Here is a 16,564-nt window from a genome sequence, read left to right as displayed (position 1 = left end):
GCAATGTGGTCAGCCAGTGTGCATGGACAGAAAACAGAAGTGAGCTACATACAGAGACAACTTAATTTCTTACAGCTTTGCATTTTGCCTGATTTGAATTAGTTGGCTGCCTGTGATGGACTGAAGCTCAGCTATTTGTTAACAAGAGTATACTCCTAAGTTGGTGTAGTAGATTGTCTCTCCAAAACTCATTGAAGCTTGAATTGTATCCCCCAGGTTTTATGTATTAAACTTGGCCCCCACTGTGATTGTTAAGAGGGTGGGAAATCCTATTATGGTAATTGAAAGGTGGGGCCTTGAAGAGGTGATTGGATTGCAGGACCATGCACTAGTGAATGGAAAAAATGCTGGTGAGAAGTGTGGTTCTGAGGGCTTTAAAAGAAGAGGAGAGTCTGTCTTTCTCTCTCTCTTTGCTCTCTCTGCTCCCACCATCTTGCAATGTGAGACCCCTGGGTCACTGTCGCCACCACTAGATGGACTTTGGACTTCTCAGCCTCAGAAACTATAAGCAATAAATTTCATTTTCTTTATAAATCACCCAGTTTTGTGTATTTTGTTATAAGCAACAGAAGCAGTTAGGCTTTCGGTTTCTTTACACACCAAGTCAGGTTGCAGGTTATTATGTAAGGACTCAAGTACTGAGGCATCCTCAGGCCAAATTTAGTACAGTTTAACAATTCTCTTTTGATAAACTTTTTGGTTTTGAGAGATAGTCCAAAACCTTGGGCATTGACGCCACTCTTTGTAACCATTGTAAATGGACTTATTTGGCCTCAGTTTAGAATTCATAAAGTCACAGTGTCATGTCAATTGAGTAATTCTTTATGTTTTTGTTGATCTGGTCAAAGTGAGACTATAGCACTCAATTGATGACTGCATAAAAACATTGAAGAATTGAGAGGATATGGCACCCCAGGGAGACTATTAGGACAACTATGAAAAGAATGATACCAAAAGACTGATGTGTGCTCCTTACAGGAGCCCCTGGGAACCAAGACAATCAAAATAAACAAGTCAGAATTCAGGCAGTATTGACAGTTCCATAGCATTTGGGGCCGGCTGGTTAGCTCAGGTGGTCAGAGCCTGGTGCTGCTCCAGGGTTCGGTCCCTGTACTGGCCAGCCACCAAAAACAGACAAATGAAAAACAGTATTTGAGCCCTGCTGGTCATAGTCTTTGTTCTGGGCGTAATGGCGGTTAAGAACCACAGTTTGCTTTAAAGCAGCCTGATTTAAAGAGGTATTTATTTTTGTGGTTAGCCTGGTAACATGAGTCATAGTAATCTGGAGACCCACTAAAAGAAACATAAAAATTAGAAAAACTTGGGCCGGCCTGTGGCTCACTTGGGAGAGTGTGGTGCTGATAACACCAAGGCCACGGGTTCAGATCCCATATAGGGATGGCCAGTTAAGTCACTTGGGAGAGCCTGGTGCTGACAACACCAAGTCAAGGGTTAAGATCCCCTTACCGGTCATCTTTTAAAAAAAAAAAAAAAATTAGAAAGCCTTGGAACGGTGAAGCTTGCCTTTTACCACTTAGGATGCCCACCAATCAACCACTAACAGTTCCAATAAACATATTACATGTTCCTTTACCTTGAGAAATTTTCTTAATGTATACAGTGGCAGTATCTAGAGAAATAGCAGTAATAGCAAACTTTTTTTTTTGCAGCTGACCAATACAGGGATTCAAACCCTTGATTTTGGTGTTACAAGGCAGCCCTATGACCAACTGAGCTAACCAGCCAGGCTAAAGGAGGAATTTTTTTTTTTGCAGTTGGCTAGTACAGGGATTGAACCCTGGACCTTGGTGTTATCAGCACCATGCTCTAACCAGCTGAGCCAACCAGCCAGCCCTTGTCAGTGACCTTTTAAATTAAGCTCTCTGTAGTAGTAAAATCAGGAAAACATAAGTGCAGCACTCGGTTTTGCTCAGCACCATTCACAAGCCCCCAGCTTGCAAAAAGAGGAAATTTAAAGCCATATGATGTTTCATTAAATGTTTTTGTTGCTGTGATTAGGTTAATTGGGAAGGTCAGGGTATTGCTTCCGGTAAGTGTAGGAAAGCAAGTAACAGCGATGTTTAAAATATCAAGGATAGCTTTCTACTCTTCTTTGGGGTTTCAGAGTGACTCGTTGGGAACATGAAGATGGATTGGCATTAATGGAATTGTTTCCTAATTATTTTTTCATTAGCCTACAAGCCTAACAATTGCTCTGGTTTCTTGCTAGAGCATAAGCTTTTGCTAAAGTCATCTGAAGATTATGATCCTATGAGTTTTCCAGTGAGGAAAGGGAAGGGATTAGAACAACAGGAAATGGGAAAGAAAAGGGGAAAAGATAATGTTTTCAAGATGGCAGGGAAGTCTTGATCTGCAATCCTGGAAAATCTGTCTACATCTAAGATGTCATCTGCTTCTCGGGAAAATTTCCCTGGTCAGCTTTACCTTTAAGTCTCCAACAGACGTACAGTTTCGGGAGACTGAAGGGGCTCTTTTGAGTTGTCAGAGGTGGACCCAAGGTTCAAAGTCCTGAAGCTTTACTGCAGTGTGGGTGGTGATTGATATGGTGATTTTCAACTGGGTTCAAAGGCAGTCTTTCTTTGATGTCATTTCCAGAAGACCTAATTTTTAGGTTCTAGATTGTGAAGGATTTGATCCCAGTCAATAGATCACTGAAATCTTCTTTTACCTAATGAAAATACACTTTGGCATAATGCAGTAAAGTCTTGCAGTAATTAGTCATGTGAAAATTTGGAGAGCAGGAGATACATGAGGTTCTGTCATTAAGGGCATAGGCCTTCCAGTAACTATTTCTTAAGGAGTCAATCTATAGTTCCCAGTGGAAGTGAATCTATTTGCCATTAAAGTTAATGGTAGTCTCTTTGGCCAAGGCAATCAATTGATTCAGTTAACTTTGCCAATTTCAGTTTTATTATTTATTTATTTATTTATTTATTTTTGCCAATTTAAGTTTTAAAATGACATTTGTCTTTTTAACCTTTCCAGAAGATTGAGGATAATAGGGACAACAGTAATGCCATTATATTTGTAACACCTTGTTTAACTGCTTTATATTTGCCCAGTAAAATGGGTTCCTTGGTTACTGGAGATTTCTCCAGGGATGCCCCATAAGGGAAACACTTTCTAGTAACTTCTTAGCTATTGTCATAGCATCAGCTCTCCTACATGGGAAAACTTCTAGTCAACCAGAAAACATGCAAACTATTACAAGGACATACTAATACCCATTGAGAGCGGCAATGGAATGAAGTTGATATGTAAATATTCAAATGGTTCATCAGGTGGTAGAAACATACAAATTGAATTTTTTATTGTCCTTCCAGGATTATGGGTTTGGCAAACCAAACATTGGTTATAAACCATTTTAGCAGTTCTAGAACAGTCACCCACCAATATTTTTTCATAATTTGGATCATCTCTTCTATTCCATGATGAATTGTGGGGTGCAAAGATTTTAACAATGAAAGCTTCAAGGACTCAGGGGGACCAGGTGGCCAGCAGGGTCCTCAGAGAGTCCACACTTAACACTAAATTTACATCCTTTCAGACATCAATTTTTTTCAAAGTCAGATGCATTGCATTGTGCATTAAATAAGTCGTCATAGGGGAATTGACTTAGATCAGTCTTATGCAGTTCATTCAAAATGCACACCCTAATCATTTCAGCACTAGCTAACTTAGCACGGAAGTCTGCTAGGGCATTCTCTTGATACTCAAGTTCAGTTTTTTAAGTATGGATTTCAATCTTAATAATAGTGATTCATGATGGCAACACGATAGCAGAAAGAAGTTAATTAATTTGGAGTCCATTTTTTGTTGCATGTGTGTGTTTCTTTTCTTATTTTTTTTTCTTCTTCTTTTCTTTTCTTTCTTTCTTTCTTTTTTTTTTTTTTTTTTCCTGTTTGGAGTCCATTTTTAATGGGGGTCCCACCAGAAGTGAGAAACCTTCTTTGTTTCTATAACATGCCAAAATAGTGAACTACTCCAAAAGCATATCTGCTATCTGTATAAATATTAACCTTTTTATCTTTAGCTATACAACAAGCTCAGGTAAGAGCAAAAAGCTATGTAGGTAAGGCTATTGGGGAAGGGTTCTTTTCTCTATTAACTCATTTTGGGTTGTAAGAACATACTCTGCCTGATATTTTCCTTCAGAGATTTTGGCAGAAGACTCATCAACAAAAGGTATTGTCTCAGGATTATCTAATGGAGTATCTTGTAAATCAACATGAGGGACCACTAATTCTGATACTACCCTCACACAACTGTGGTCTTCACCATCATCAGGTAGAGTTAGTAGAGTAGCAGAGTTAAATAAGTGGCAGAATTTTAGATGAAGATTAGGAGACAAAAGAAGAATTTCATAAGATGTTAGCCTACTTTTGAAAAATGCTGAATACAACTGGAATTTAATAAACTTTCCACTGCACGTGGAACTTACAAAAAATTTTTTTGCCTAAAGCCATCTCAAATGAGACCTATACAAATGTGGCTGCTGCTGCTACTACTTTTACACAATTAGGATATGCCTTAGCTACTGGGTCTAATTGCAGGCTATAATATACCTGTGCTTTCCCCCATGTTCTTGGATAAGAACTTCTACTGCCTGATTGTTAGGCTCATGAACAAACAAGGTGAAGAGTTTGGTATAATTTGGAAGTCTTAAACCGGGGGGCTGTTGTAAGGCCAGTTTCATTCGGCTAAAAGCCTGCTCATAACTGTCTTTCCAAACTAAAGGCTCTGGGCTGCCTTCCTAGTGAGCTCATGTAGTGGTGAGGCTATTAGGGAAAAATTTGCAACCTAAGATTTGCACTACTTTGCGAATTTGAGAAAACTTCTTAATTGTCTTTTAGTTGTAGGCCTGGAAAAATTTGAATAGTTTTTATTCTTTCAGGAGAGAGGGAAATCCCTTCAGCAGTCAGATCATGTCCTAAATAGTAGACATTTTCTCTTGAAAACTGGTTTTTCTGTCAAAACCTTGTGACCTTTATGTGTAAGTTTCTGTAAGAGGTAAATTGAGTCTACTTCAGAGTATTCTTTAATGGGAGAGCGTAACAACATACCATCTACATACTGAATAAGGACAGAATTTCCGGGAAATTTCAGGACTGCCAAGTCCTGATGTAAGGCCTAGGCAATATAAGAAGAGGCTGCAGTGGCAAACCCCTGCAGTATTACGATCCAGTTGTGCTGTTGATTTTTCCATTTGAATGCAAACAGGTACTGACTCACTCACCCAGAATGCTACAGAAACCTGAGTGAAGGTCTGTTACTGTGAACTATTTTGAATTGGTGTGCACATTGGACAATAAAGCATTAGGATTTGGGACTATAAGAAACTTTAGTATCACAATTTTATTAACTGCTCCTAGGTCTTGAAAATATTTCCCATTTGGTTTTTTAATTGGTAGGATTGAAGTATTACAAGGACTGGTATACAGAATTGTAAGTCCTTGTTTTCAGTCTTCTACAGTTGGCGAGAATCCTTGAATTGCTTCAGGCTTTAGTGGATATTAGGGTAATTTAGGCAAAGGCTTAGAATGATCTATTTGGACTTTTATAGGCTCCACACTCTTAGCCTTTCCTATACCAGTAGAGAAGAGGCCCACAAATGTTCAGGTATTTTGAAGACAGGAGCACTATAGGTCTGAGTTCTAATCTTATCAGTGTCTACCTGTAGTGAGCAGAACAGTTCTGGTCTGGTGGAGTCAGGAAACTGATTATTTCTCCCTCTGGAGAGAACTTCATTTGCCCCGTTAGCTTAGTAAGTAAGTCTCGGGGCTGGTCTGTGGCTCACTCGGGAGAGTGTGGTGCTGATAACACCAAGGCCACAGGTTTGGATCCTTTATAGGGATGGCCGGTTGCTCACTGGGTGAGATGGTGCTGACAACACCAAGTCAAGGGTTAAGATCCCCTTACTGGTCATCTTTTAAAAAAAAAATGAAAGTAAGTCTCACCCTAGCAATTTTACTGGAGCAGCATCACATAGTAAAAAAGGTATGCTTTTCTGAAAATGGCCCCAGTGTCAACTGGACAGGTTCAGATATGGGAACCTCTTATACCTAATTCAAACCCCCCACCACAGAAATAACCTTTTTACTCTGAGGGATTTTTGGGCTTATTAAAGTGGGGCTTATGACAAGCCCCAGTATCTACCAGAATTGTGCAGGATTCCCAATTTATCTCAACTTTTGTTTCTCCTTGTTTATTTAAAGGTATTACAGAGGACAATTTACTGGAGAATCCTTTAGAGCCTCATTGATGTTGATTATTACCTCCTGGGCTTCCTCTAGTGGGGAAACAGTCTGGTCTGAAGGGATGAGTCTTACCTGTGGACTAACATAAAGGTGGACAATCTCTCATCCAGTGTCCTGGTTGTTTGCAATGTAGGCAGACCTTGGGGTAAAGAATTTCTTATTCTAGTGTATTTTCTTCTCCCAGCTGTGGTTTAAAATAAGAATGAGGCAATGCCTTTGGTCTGAGTTCCTGAAATTGTTGCAATTGGTGAGACATAAGCTGGTTAGCCTTTGGGTGTTTTCTTGTTCTAGAGCCCTCTCCAAATGCTCAGCTAAAGCCACCAATTCAACCACATCTGTGATTTCCCACCCCACTTGATGTTTCTTAATTAGACTGCTAAGTTTGGAATGAAGTCCATTTATATGTATAGCATTTCAGTCCCTGCAGGAAATTCTCTTTGCTGTATTTTGAGTCCAGAACGTTTCACAAATAGTGTTTCTAAACAAGCTCTGTAATCTGAAACTGGTTTATCCTTTTTTTTTGTCTGCAAGATTGCATGATGGACTGATCAATGTTTTTGTGGAAAAAACTTTAGGGATCGGATTTTAAAGGTTTTCAGCAAATTTTCTAGCTCCTTTGGCCCTTCTCCTGAGGAAATTCCAGAAAAGTCTTCAGTATCCTCCTCAGGTTCTCTCCATTCTGCTGTCGCCATCGATTTTCAAGCTTTACCGGGTCCCAATATCATGTGAATAAATTAGTAAAGGTCAGGAAGTCCTGAATTGTAAGCTCCCAGGAGGACTCTAAATTCCTTGATAAATTTTTGAGGATTTTCTCTGGGATTAGAGAAATTTCTTACAATGGCTCTAAGCTCAGCTTTAGACCATGGATTAACAGTGGTTATGGCAGGAAGGCTTGGTTGATCAAAGGGTTTCACTTTGTAAGGCATTTATCTAACTTCCTTTTAAAAAATTATCTTTAAGGTGAAAAGGTTAGTGGACTCAGGATACTGAGGTAAAAAAAGGATAGAGAGAAGGCACGGTCAGGGTTGATTCAGTCAGGGTATAGTCCTCTTTTCTTACCAGGCCCAAGTCTGGCTGCCTGCCCCAAACAAAAACCCTGGCTTGGCTTGCAAAGATCTGTTACCCTGGGACATTCAGTTCCTGACTTAGGCTTGTCAAAATCTTGTTACCAAACCCCAGTCCAGCTTCCTGTCCCCCCAAAACAAATAGCTCAAAAGTCAAATGTTGTTGAAAATGGAAGTCAGCTTTAATTCAGGAACACTGGCGACCTGAAGAGAGATGTTAGGCTGATCCATCTCTCCAGTAAACCTGAAGGAGAACGGCCAGACTAAAACCATTTCCCCAACTCGGATTTACTGAGGTGTTTTAAAAGAGGAGATTGAGGGAATGGGACATGGGAAGTGAAAAGCAGGAGAGAGGGGGACGTGAGCTGTGGGTGCTCCATGCAAGGAGCCAGGTGCAAGGTCCTGCCAAGGCTCCGTTTTGTTCCCGTCCTTGCTGTTATCTCAGGGTCCTGCTGGAGGGGTGGAATCCACATAGCTTTACTGATGTCTTCCTTGGTTTCTCAGGGTCTGGATAGTATGTGCCTCATGGCAAGTTTGCAGCTCCAGGATGGCTGGAAAACAACTTTATATTTACATAAATGTCATCTTGCTCCATAACCAAGGTTCAAAATCTCAAATAACCATGGGAAAAGAGGGAACTCAGAGAAATGCATGCCAAGAAAAAAACTTTTAAATTTTCCTACAACCCAGGTGGTTTTAGGTCCCAACATGGCTTCCACCCTGCTTGCTCCAACACTTGCATCTTGTCCTCAGTGTGTTGCTTAAGCTTTTCATTTGCTTTCTGTAAGGTATCTTTTAGGGAGGCAGGTTTTGATCAATTTAATTGTTTATATGCCTCTGCATACCAATTTAAAAATGCATCCCATTGTTCTTGTGGGGTTTCTGATCCTTTTCTAGTGGGCCCACAAATTGTTTCAGATAAAACAGTTTTATCTAAATTAAAACTTTCTCACAGTGGCCATGTGACTCTACATTGTTCTTAGTAAGATTAACCCATTTTTCCAAAAATACAGAGGTCTGGGCCCATCATTTTAATACATAAAATTAGCCAGAGTCCAAGAAAATGAAGTCCCAGACTCCTTCGATTGTGACAAACCCATTATCAAAAATACCTACCTGAGGCCTCTGTACTGGATCAAATCTAATTAATTATTGGATCCAACCCAATGTTGGACCCAGTCCAGCAAAGTGGGAAAAATTTTTTTTCAAACTCAGCTCAAAACACAAATTAGTGGAGATTGGAACGGGAGAGAAAACTTGCCACGAGCTCCAGTTGCTGCGAGAGATAGTGGGCACAACGGGCCCTGGCGAGTGCCTGTGCATGGTCACTCCGTGCTCACCGGGGGCTCTTAGAGTTCTGCTTCAGGTCTCACCAGGGTCTCCAATGTGTTTAAAGGAAAAGCCTTAGGCAAGTTAAACTTAACAGAGTTTAATGGAGTGGAGAACGATTTGTGAATCGAGCAGCCCTCAGCACCAGACAGCTTCTAACAACTCTGGCCTGAAACATGATTTTCAGCATTTTCAGACAGAAAATGGCAGTGAGGTACAGAGACAGCCTAATTGGTTACATTATGGTGATTTGCCTTATTTGAATTAGTTGGCTGCCTGCGATTGACTGAAGCTTGGCTGCTGTAATTGACGAGACTCAGCTATTTGTTACAAGAGTATACTCGTAAATTAGGCTTTCAGTTACTGTAAGTACTAAGTCAGATTGCAGTTTGTTACATAAAGACTCCAGTATGGAGGCATCCTCAGGCCAAATTGACTTCAGTCTAACCCAAGTGCAGAGAAACATAAAGAAGGTGGCATCATAAAACTGGAACGGATCTTACAGCTGAGCTTCCAACAGCCACGCTGGCCACATTTCAATGCTCAGTCACCACGTGTGGCCGCCACGTTGGGCAGTGCAGACAGAACATTTATACCTTTGCAGGAAGTCCCATCAGACAGCGCCGTCTCAGAGAACACCTCGGGCACAGGCCTTACTTTACAGATGAGTAACTAAGTCCTAGAGGACATGTAAGTTAACCTGGCTGAAGAGAGCAGCTAGCATGTAGCAAAACCAAGGCTGGAAACCAGAGTAGTTAAATTCCACCCCTGCGCTCTTTCCCCTGTACGCCACTGCCTCACAGTAGGTCCAAACTTGGGGGTTTTGGCCATTGCAGCTTAAAAATGGGGTCAGAGAAATAATTAAAAGAACTGACCAACTCTAAATAAAACTGTAGCCAGTTCAGTAACCATGTTGTGTGCCTGCCACTACCAGGAACTTGGTTCTAGATACAAAGTTTTAAAAAACCAAACGGATCCCTGTCACAATGGGGAATACAGACTGAGAAATACTCGGTTTCAATCCCATGTGTCATGGCAAACACAGAGATAAGCCTGCAGCCCGGCCTGGGTGGGGAGGGTGGGGAGAGTGTTTTGGGACACACTCGGTAGAGGAGACAGCATGGAAGTAAAGACGGCGGGAAAGGAGCTCAAGAGGGAGGGAGCTGCAGAGCCCAGGACACGGAGGAGTGGACAGGGCAGCGGTCTGGGTGACTCCTTTGACCCAGGCTTCAGTTCCACTCGCCTGCCGACAGCACCCAGTCCATACTCAGGGCAGACTGCTGCCTCTCCCCCGGCCACCCCGCCATGGAAGGCCTTCCTCAGGGCAGGGTGCCCAGGACGCTCCCTCCACCCCGGCTCGCTCAGTCTGCTGCTCATCCTCCACACCTGCCTCCCCCCACGACATTGTCGTCCACAAAGACACACACTTCTGGGGTCTGCGAACCAGCCTCGACTCCTCTCTCTCATGCCCTGTGCCTGACCTGTTGCCAAACTCTGTCCCTTATCTTTAAAAGTTCTGGAACCTGCTCCATTACTAGTACCATCTTTGCCCTGACTTCCATCATCTCTTTTTTTTTTTTTACATTATTTTAATTGAGATATAAATCACATGCCATAATATTCACCATTTTAAAGTGTACAATTCAGTGGTTTTTAGTATATTCACAAAGTTGTGCAACCATCCCCACTATCTTATTCTAGAACGTTCCCATCATCCCCAAAAGAAGCCCCACAGCATGTGCTGGGTCTCAAACCTCCTGCACTCACTCAGTTATAGCCATTAAGTGAAAAGAGAGCCGTGGGACAAGGCAGAGACCCTGAGCCACGCCGTCCGTCCCTGCAGCCCTTCTGCAGCCCGCACTCCACACCGCCGACGTGAACCGTTTACTTCCCCCCATTTACCTGGCATGTTTCCTCAGGAAGAAAGCCCTGGCTTACCTCCGAGCTTGAGATCTGAACAGCAAGGGCTGGGCCCGAGCCGCGCAGTCAGGGAGGGACATGAAGTCAGAGCCTCTGTCCACAGGAGACACGCCAGCTGCTCTTCTTCTAAAACATGGAAGCAGGAGGATTTCTACAAAAATTGGGTAGCAGCAAAAGCATCACCGACTTGTTTATGAAAACATGAGGCTCAGCATGATGTAACCCATATGAACATGGGACCCCAGGATGGCCCAGTCGCTGCTTGGTTTCACCTTTGGAAACATAACAGCCTGAATTAAAGTAGGCTTGAAAGCAGTCCAAATCTGTATCTAGTCTCTTGAGGGAACTCTAAGGAAAGAACACTTTTTTCTTAACACACAACAAAACATCGATTAAAAATCTTATTTCCTGACCTCTCTCTTTTCCCAGCCTCCCACACCAACCATCACAGCTTCCTACAGACCCGCCTCTGACACCCTCAACAGACTGACACCCGGCCCCTCCCTGCCCTCCCCCTCCTTCATTCTCTGCCCACCTCTTTATTCTGTCCATCCATTTAGCCTTTCCAGATGCTATAATTTTCTTTTTTTATTTTCCTGCACCTGGATTCTGCACAAAGTAGATCCCAGGAACCAGAAATTCATCTAGCAAGAAAGCGGGAGGTGGCAGAAGGAGAGGGGTGGAGGAAACTCTTCGAAGGTAGATCTATACAACGTTGCATTCCTCGTTTGATCCTTGTGGGCCTCTGCCAAGAGGGGACACACATTTACTGTCCCTCCAGAGTTGCTTTGCCTCAGCCCCATGCCCACCTCTGCCTTTTCTCCCCAGAGCCCACAGAAACGATCACACGAGCCCATCCTGAGGCTGCTTACTTTGCGCACCTGTTCTGCCCATGGAGACCATAACGAAGGCTCTGGCCCTCAGTCCTGCTTCTGCCTCCTGACTGACCCCGCTGCTTCCCCGTGTGTCCCCCCATGGTGCGGTGTGCCCCCTCCTCTAGGGAACTCTGTGGAACTATCTTTTCATTAGCAATCATCTTCTGATCTGTTGACCTTAGTATACGTCAAATTTTCTATGAATACATGACTCATAAAAACAGCTGGGAAACCTCTTATCCCATCACCAGTGCTGATGTCCAACTTCAACAGGGCGAGGCTCACCTGCCTCCCCTCTGGATCCCCAAGTGCACCCTGGTGCCTGCATCTGACCTCTGCTTATTGAACTTGTTCCAGGAAGGTGGCCACGGTTTCTTCTTTTCCTTACTCAGCCCTGATTAACCGACAAGAGGGAGAGTAGTCCCTCTGGTTTCTGATGGAATCTAAGACTGATTAGCCATTCTTGGTGCTAAATTTTCCTGCACTGGCTGATCCAATCACTTCTGATTTTCCAAGCTTGGCTCTACGACAGTCCTGGTGGAGGAAACACTGTAGTCTGTCCAACCTGAGTACAAACAGGAAGTAGTCTTTCCTCTTTGACACACAGTATGAATTCAATTTATAAATGGCTGCTACCCTGCAGCATTCTCTATACTGTCTCCTGGGCAGCCAGCAAGGTGGGGAGTTCCACCTCCAAAGCAGAGATCCTAGTGACACTGAAGCAGCGAATATTCTCTGCAGCTGGACCCCATGCACTCACACAGACAACACACCTCCCCCGTGGTGATCATCTACCTTGCACGGTGTCGGTGGCATGCTCTAATCATGACTCAACATCTGCTTGTCTATTGCTGTGTAACAAAACACCTCAAAATTTGATGACTTGAATTGAAAGCAGGGTCTTGAAGAGATATTTGCACATCTATGTGCATAGCAGCATTATTCACAATAGCCAAAAAGTGAAAGCAACCCATATCCATCAACAGATGAATAGATAAACAAAATGTGGTGTATACATACATTATTTGGCCTTAAAAAGAAAGGAAATTCTGACACATGCTACAACATGAATGAACTTGAGGACATTATGCTAAGTGAAATAAGCCAGTCATTAAAGGACAAACACTGTATGATTCCACTTACTTGAGGTACCAAGAATAGTCAAATTCACAGAGACAGAAAGTACAGTGGTGGCTGCCAGGGGCTGGAGGGGGGATGGGGAAATGGGAAGTTTATTTAATGGATACAGAGTTTCAGTTTTGAAAGATGGAAAGAATTCTGGAGATGATCTGGCGGAGATGGTTGCACAATACTGAATGTATTTAATGCCACTGAACTGAACACTTAACAATGTTAAGATGACAAATACTATGTTAGGTTAATTTTACCATAATGTTTTTAAGAAGGAAAAAATTTTGGCAGTTTGAAAATAACACTCCTTCGTTCTTTCCCATGGTTGTGTGGATCGACTGAGTCCAGCTGGGTGATTTGCATTTGGAGTCTCCCACATGGTTGCAGTCAGTTTGCAGCTGGGACTACAGTCATCAAAAGCTGGACATCCACCACTGTGTCTTTACTCAGATGCCTGATGCTTCCGCGGGAACAGCTAGAACAGCTGAGGGCTGCTCAGGCATCTCTCTCTTTTCACACAGCCTCTCCACGTGGTTAGTTTGAGTATGGATTTGAAAGTAGTTGTATTTCTTAGATGGCAGCTGGCTTCCCTCATTAAATATGCCAAGAGAACCAAGTGGAAGCTGCAGGGTTTCTGATGACCTAGCCTGGAGTTCATGCCAAGATCACTTCTGCCATATTCTGTTGGTCAAAATAAGCTACCAGTCAGCCCAGATTCAAGGAAGTGGGATCGCACAAGGTCATAAATTCAGGAAAGTATCATTTATTGGGGAGCCGTTTTTGGAGATTAGCTACCACAGTCTGTCACCGTCTTTTAAATAGGTGATCAACTCATACTCCTGTGTCTACTTTGTATTCCCATTATCAGAGCATTTGACTGGAACTTCCACAGTGTCAGCACTGAAGGTTCCACATCCCAGGAAAGCCATCAGTCTTGATTAAACCAGGAGGATGGCTTGTCACCCTACCTTTAGATCTCCTCAATTTCATATATGCACCTAATGATGCATAAGGTTGATCTTCCCAAAACATGTATTTGTCTTAAAATTGTGATTCCAATCCTGACGAGATCTCCATATGTTCCTTTGTCTTTCAGGTGGTTGTTCCAATTCATAATGGTTAGTATATGATCCACTTGACTCTAGAGCTGTATAAATACAATCATATGGCAGTGACGATTCATTCTTGGATTGGGTCTATGGTTATTTTAATCCAAGATACAGCTGAACACCATATCTCAGATCTAAAATCTTATACAGTAGGCCTTAAAATGTAGCCAACATAAGCCTGTGAATTCTTGGCAAAAGTGTCATGTTCAAAGAACCAACAATTTGCCAGAAAAATATAACAAAAAAGCAATTCAAATTGTATTTGGATTGTGAATACTAATACATTGCTACTTTTTTCCTTGTTATAGTAGCATCAAACATCGAGAAGTAGAAAGAGTTCTGCATAGACTGGAGTCCTGCTGAGTAGCTCTGTGCTCTGGGGAGGTGGCAGGGGATCTAGCTCTGCTTTCTTCACCCTGACGTCACCATTAGAGTTTGAAGACTCCTTAAAAATCAGCCAGCATCAATTTCCTTCCATAGTTTTCTAAATGTTTGTACCAGTAAATTCTGGGTGATTGAATGCCTTGGATAAGCTTAATGTCTCTGAGCCTCAATGTCTCCTGACATACAAGGTACTTCAAAAAGTTCATGGAAAAATTGAACTGAACGATAATATGACTCTTTCCATGAACTTTTTGAAGTATCCTCATATTTCATATTCTGTTAAAGTTATAAGCATCTATGTTCTAAGATTTGTATGGAATATAGACAATAGATTAAAATTTTAGTGACAGATGAATCTTGATGATTATGTAGGAATTTTTTCCATATGCTCGATGTCTCTCATGGCTATCTTGGCTTCAGCAGAATGGCAACATTACATTTAACGACAGGCTCTATTTTGACAGTGTTTCTATTAATGCATTCTGTGCTATCCACCACAGCCCCCTAACTCACTTCATTTTTGGCTTCAGAGTCCAGGTGTATGATGACTCAGGAAGGCAGAGAGCAGCCCACAGGAGGGCAGACATAGCTGAGTAGTATGTATCTCAAGGGAGGAGAGCAATTCCTTAAAGAAAGAAAGGTGAATGATGGCTTGAGCAGGACAATGGGAGGAGAGAAAAGCCAGTAGTTGCTCTGAGCTCATGGAACTTGGGAATACGTGTGAAAGAATTAGCAGGACTTGCTCTCGAGGACTGCAAGGGAAGCAGTATCCTCGGGGAGGGATAGGAGGTAGAGCAGACCTTCAGCGAGGAAATTAGGATGAAATCTGGGAACAAAGAGGGTTTCAATTACAGGGTGAGAAAGATTTGAGAGGGCTCATTGCAGAGGAAAGTTGGAAAGGGAAATGCATTGGAAGGAAGAGCAGAGCGAGGCAGTGAGGATCTCATGGGCATGACCATTGTGAGGCAGGCATGATGTTAATCATCACTCCCTTCACCTCCATCCCTGCTCCCAAGGGCAGCCGTGTTGCTGGAGTGAGAAGCCATGTCCTCTTCTCCAGAGACGGCACAGAGCCCCCTCCCACCACCCAGATTGAGGTTCTGAGGATAGACACTTCCCTCAGGCCTGATGGCACTGCCAAGTGAGGATCTTGCCCTCGGAGGACTCAGCTCCCAGGAGCACAAACTTCCCACTTAGGTCAGCAAACAAATATGATGTACTGTCCCCGAGTCTTCCTTGCATCCTGCCACTCCCACAAAACCATCCCCTGGCAACCGAGCACATTAGTTGAGATTATAGATTTTAGAATGAGTAGGACCTGACATTTAGCAGCCATAAAACCCTCAATAGGTAAGTTATTAACTGTTCTAACCCTTGGTTTCCTCATCTGTAACAGGGGGATGATAATAGCTCATTATAATAGTACATGATCTCTTGGATTCAGAACCTAATTTGGACCTCTTTTCCTGGTTCTGGCAGTGGCACTCTTCCAGAATATGGAGGTATTGGCCTTCCAGCCTTGGACTTCCAAACCTTGCATTAAGAAGCCCCCTGAGGTTGGTTGTCGGTGAAGATAGCAGAGTAGGAAGCACCAGAAATCCATCTCCCCATCTAAACAGCCATTGCACTGGCAGAGTCTTTCTAATGTAACTATTTTGGAACTTCAGAGTCTACTGAAGACTTACAACATCTCAGGGAAGACTTGGATTAATTTTGGTTAAATTGTGGTTAATTTTGGTCAATTTCAGCTCTTAGCATGTAGCAGTCCTTACCCACCAACTCTGTAGCAGGCAGCCAAGGCATGTGTACCTGGAGAAGCTTGTAGGAAACAGGGTGGGCAATGAGGACCCTATCCTCCAAATAATAGGAATCTTTGCTCTGATCACTGATTTATGCTTCTAATCATGGTGCAGACAGAGATGGACAGCATTTTTGCAACTTTCACCACCAGTTTTACAGACCCCATTTCCTCCAGCTGAAGCAACTTCCAGGAAGAATTAAAGGGCCAGTACCTGTTTCTGTAGGCTATTCTTTTTTCCTCTTTATTTTTCCCTTTTGGGAATCAGATATTTAGGAGTGAGGACATTCAAAAGCACCCACATACGCAGGGGAATTTAGAAAGTCATTGCACATGCCCTGGGAAAGGTACAGGCTCACAAAAGACCTGGAAGATCCTTAAGTTTATACCTGGGGCTGATCTCCAGCACAGAGACACTCAACCAGGAAAAAAAAAAAAAAAAAGGCAAAGGAGAGAATCTGAGTTCCAGAGTTACACAGTTTTCAACCGAAAAAATCATAAGGCATACAGACAGACAGGAAAGTATGGCACATGCAAAGAAAAATATCAACAGATATTTTCCTGAGAAAGACCAGATAACGGACCTACTAGATAAAGACTTTAAAACAACTTTCTTAAAGATGCTCAATGAGCTAAAAGAAGATGTAGACAAAGTCAGGAAAATGTATGAACAAAA

The 16,564-nt window shown here is 42.6% G+C and overlaps 1 non-coding gene across 1 annotated transcript; it reads right to left on the bottom strand.

Moving 5' to 3' along the window:
* Window positions 1-1,776: 1,776 nt before the first annotated feature.
* On the bottom strand, window positions 1,777-1,850 carry TRNAI-GAU (transfer RNA isoleucine (anticodon GAU)). The gene has a single exon. It is a non-coding gene; the product is annotated as a tRNA-Ile (tRNA).
* Window positions 1,851-16,564: the final 14,714 nt, after the last annotated feature.

Source organism: Cynocephalus volans, chromosome 5, assembly GCF_027409185.1.
Source record: "Cynocephalus volans isolate mCynVol1 chromosome 5, mCynVol1.pri, whole genome shotgun sequence".
NCBI lineage: Eukaryota > Metazoa > Chordata > Mammalia > Dermoptera > Cynocephalidae > Cynocephalus > Cynocephalus volans.
Note: the sequence above shows the minus strand (reverse complement) of the source record. Positions and strands in the feature narration are given on the sequence as shown.